This window comes from Benincasa hispida, chromosome 7, assembly GCF_009727055.1.
Source record: "Benincasa hispida cultivar B227 chromosome 7, ASM972705v1, whole genome shotgun sequence".
Taxonomy (NCBI): Eukaryota; Viridiplantae; Streptophyta; class Magnoliopsida; order Cucurbitales; family Cucurbitaceae; genus Benincasa; species Benincasa hispida.
The window spans coordinates 37,420,682-37,424,970 of NC_052355.1; the positions used below are offsets into that span (position 1 = coordinate 37,420,682).

At 42.8% G+C, this 4,289-nt stretch overlaps 1 non-coding gene across 1 annotated transcript; it reads left to right on the forward strand.

Annotated features, from left to right (window-relative positions):
* The first annotated feature begins 3,385 nt into the window (after positions 1-3,385).
* Positions 3,386-3,492, forward strand: LOC120082321. The gene has a single exon (XR_005483151.1). It is a non-coding gene; the product is annotated as a small nucleolar RNA R71 (small nucleolar RNA).
* Positions 3,493-4,289: the final 797 nt, after the last annotated feature.

Consider the following 4,289-nt stretch of genomic DNA (forward strand, 5'->3'; position numbering starts at 1 on the left):
CAACCTGGTTCTCCATCCCCTTGCGATCACTGATTTCCATATCGAATTCCTGGAGGAGGAGAACCTATCTAATCAATCTCGGCTTTGCATCTTTCTTTGTCATTAAATATTTTATCGCTGAGTGGTCAGTGTGAATGAGTAATTTAGTTCCCAGCAAATAAGCTCTGAATTTCTCCAACGCAAATATCATCGCAAGCAATTCTTTTTTTGTGGTGGTGTAATTTGTTTGAGCAGAATTCAAGGTTTTATCGCATATGCAATGGGGTGTAGCATTGTTTTCTTCTTCTACGCCAGCACTGCTCCCATCGCATAACCGCTTGCGTCGCACATTAATTCAAAGGGCTGTGTCCAGTCCGGTGCGATCAACACTGGTGCGGTTGGTAATGCGTTCTTCAGTATTGTGAATGCGTTGCGGCATTAATCATTAAAGTCAAACTTTCTTTCTGCCTCCAGCAATGCACTCAATGGTCGTGCAATCTTTGAAAAGTCTTTGACAAAACGTCTATAAAATCCAGCATGTCCCAAGAAGCTCCTGACAGCCTTTACATTCACTGTAGGAAGCTTTTCAATTGCCTCAATCTTTGCCTTGTCTACCTCCAACCCATCCTTGGAGACCTTGTGCCCAAGCACAATGCCTTTCTTCACCATGAAGGGGTATTTCTCCCAATTAAGCGCGAGGTTCGTCTCTTCACATCTTTTCAATATCTTCTCCATGTTGTTGAGACAGACTTTGTATGTTTACCCATACACAGAGAAGTCGTCCATGAATTTCTACATAGTCTTTGAGATATTCAGAAAAGATGGCCATCATACACCTTTGGAAAGTGCTCGACGCATTGCAAAGTACGAACGGCATGCGTCGAAACGCAAATGTTCCAAACGGGCAGGTGAATGTGGTTTTTTCTTGATCTTCAGGAGCAATCATGATTTGGTTATAGCCAGCATATCCATCCAAGAAGTAGTAGAAATCATTTCCAGCTAGGCGATCTAGCATTTGGTCGATAAAAGGCAAAGGGAAATGATCCTTCTTTATTTCCATATTTAATTTGTGGTAGTTCATGCAAATCTGCCATCGGGTGACGGTCTCTATTGGTATCAGTTCGTTATTTGCATTAGGGACCACCGTCATCCCTCCTTTCTTCGGTACACATTACACGGGGCTGACCCACGTGCTGTCGGCTATTGGATAGATGATGCTCACGTCTAACCATTTGATTATCTCCTTCTTTATGACCTCCTTCATCGCAGGGTTGAGTCTGCACTAATGTTCGATCGATCCTTTATGATTCTCTTCGAGATGAATCCTATGCATGCAGTATGCGGGGCTGATTCCTCTAATTTCTGCGAGCATCCAGCCAATTGCTTTTACATACTTTCTCAGGATGCTTAGAAGCACATTTTCTTGGCCTTCATTAAGTGCAGAGGAAATGATTACAGGTAGCTTTTCATTCTACCCCAGAAACGCATACTTTAGGTGGTTAGGAAGGGTCTATTGTTGGAAGGGTCTATTGTTGTTTTTCTTTCTTCGTTCGCTGTCAACTTATCTTCTTTGGATGCGATCATTTCATCATCTTTAGTTGTTTTTTTTGTGATCGCATTGCACGCTATAATGGATGCGATCACATCCTCATCTTCATTGTTCATCTTCAGACTTTTCTTCTTCATTCAAACTTGGTTCATCATTGGATTCATTGAGGTCTTCTTCATTAGGATATTTCATGGCTCGGATAATGTAAAACTTGAGCTTCTGTCCATTCATGCTCAGCGTGATCTCTCCTTTGTACACATCAATCTGGGCGCAACTGGTGGATAATAATGGTCGCCCCAGAATGATGGGCACATCCTTGTCTGCTACATAGTTCAGGATGATGAAGTCTATCGGTAATATAAATTTGTCGATCGTAACTAGAACATCCTTCACCTTCCCCTCTGGATGCACAAGAGATCTATCCGCTAATTGGAGAGTCACCATTGTGGGCGCAAGCTGCCCTACATTCAGTTGCTTGAAAATTGACAGGGGCATCAAATTGATGCTGGCCCCGAGATCGCAAAGCGCTTGACCGATGTATAACCTTCCAATAGAGCAAGGTATAGTGAAACTTCCAGGGTTCCTCATTTTTGGTGGAATTATGGATTTTGAACCTTGTGTCAAAGCCACCGTTGCGAACTTACCAGTGCTTCTCTTCTTTGTCACAATATCCTTTAGAAACTTTGCATATGCTGGCATCTGTTCAATCGCTTCAGTGAACGAAATGCTAGTATGCAACTATTTTAGCATATCCATGAAGCGTTGATACTGTACCTCATCAATTTTCTTCTTTTTGAGTCTTTGGGGGAATGNTATGCAACTATTTTAGCATATCCATGAAGCGTTGATACTGTACCTCATCAATTTTCTTCTTTTTGAGTCTTTGGGGGAATGGTTGCAGCTGTATTCTTATGGTCCCCTGTTCTTTCGGCTTTGAGGTGGACGCAATCTCTGGTTCCATTGCCTTCTTTTCTTTTGTTTCTCCTCGAGTCAATGCAATCTCTAGTTCCAGCACAATTGGAGCAGTCTAGCTAGGCTCTTTCTTCTCTCCCGCCACAGTCTTTCCGCTCCGCAATGTCACAACTTGACATTGCTCTTTTCCCATACCCCCTGAGTTGCGCGGGAGTTTCGTTGAACTCAGAAGTGCCCCTTGCGGTCTATTCTTGAGTTCGCCCGCGATCTGGCCTATCTGAATTTCCAGGTTATGGATGGATGTCGCTTGATTTTGAAGCACTGTTTCGTTCTTTTCAATATATTTCTTCAAAAAAACTCTCCAAAGAGGAAGATTCCGGCACATGCGAACTGCTGGCTTGATTTTGCGTTTGACCGTTGGCTCGTGGAAAAAATCCCAGTGGCCCTTCTTTTTGCGCCATTGATTGAAAATTTTGCTGTTGATTTTTCCACGCAAAGTTAGGATGGTTTCTTCACTCAAGGTTATATGTGTTAGAAAATGGATTATTCTTCACAAAATAGACTGACTGTGGGTTTCTCGGGCATTCCTCCATTGGTTGTCCTTCACCGCAAGTAGCACAACTTACGGTTGTCTGGTTGATTGCGTTGACTTGCCCACTATGCATTGTTGGGCTACTGATTGCGATTCCCTATATCAAGTTTATCAACGCAGTCATTTGGTTCTGAAAGGATGCGATGGCCCCATTATTTGCGTCACTGTCCTTGATTCTCAATCTTTGATCGCTTTCTCTCTAGTCTTCATGATTTTTAGAAATGCGATCAAGGATATCCTTGGCCTCATCGTAAGTCTTATCCAATAGACCTCTAGCTGCTGTCGCATTGGCAGCTGTCTACGATGCAAGGTTTAATCCGTGGTAGAAAATCTCCATCTGTAAGCAGTCTGGTAAGCCATTATGTGGGCAATCTCTTACCAACCTCTTAAACCTCGCCCAAGCGTCACTGAGCGATTTGTCAATATCCTGTTCAAAATTGGTGACCAACTTCCTTCTTCTGGCCTTCTCCGTCGGAGGGAAGTACTTCTTCATAAAATTTTCAACTACTTGCTCCCATGATGTAATCGCCCCTGGTTCGAGAGAATAAGCCCATTTTCATGCCTGGTCACACAACAAAAATGGAAACAAAGTTAGTCGAACCTCCTCAGCGGAGATGTTAGGGAACACAAACGTGTTGTAGATCTCAATGAAACTCTGAAGGTGGCCGTGCAGATCCTCGCCATGCCTATCACCAAACTATCCGGTAGTTTGGATCATCTGCAGCATCACCGATTTCATTTCAAACCTCGATCCATCAAGAGCAGGCCTTATGATTCCTAGGGTGAAATTATAGAGGTTGGGCAATGTATAGTCCCGAATGGGCCTAATGCGGCATTTTCTAATAGGATGGGATTCGCCATGATATTATTTTCATTTGGTGCTCAATTTCCTGGTTGTTCCACCATGTTTGGTTCTTTCTCTTATTGTTGTTGTTGGCGGTTGTCTCTCAATCTTCGTCGGAACGTTCTTTCAATCTCTGGATCGTAATTCGCCAGAGATTGAAAGCTGCAAAGAAAATCAAAAAAATTACTGTTAGGACAATATATTGCCAAAGTCCCCAACAACGACGCCAAAAACTTGATGCGTTATTTTATGCGGTGAAATAATGGTGTAGAATGCGATGGTGGAATATGCATTGTGCAAGCAAGTTTTCTCAGCAATGCTCAAGTATAAATCCTACTGAGTTGCTTGATAAGCTGAGGGTCGAACACAGAGACTAAGGAAAATAGTATGCGATGGTAATTTTAGATCACTTT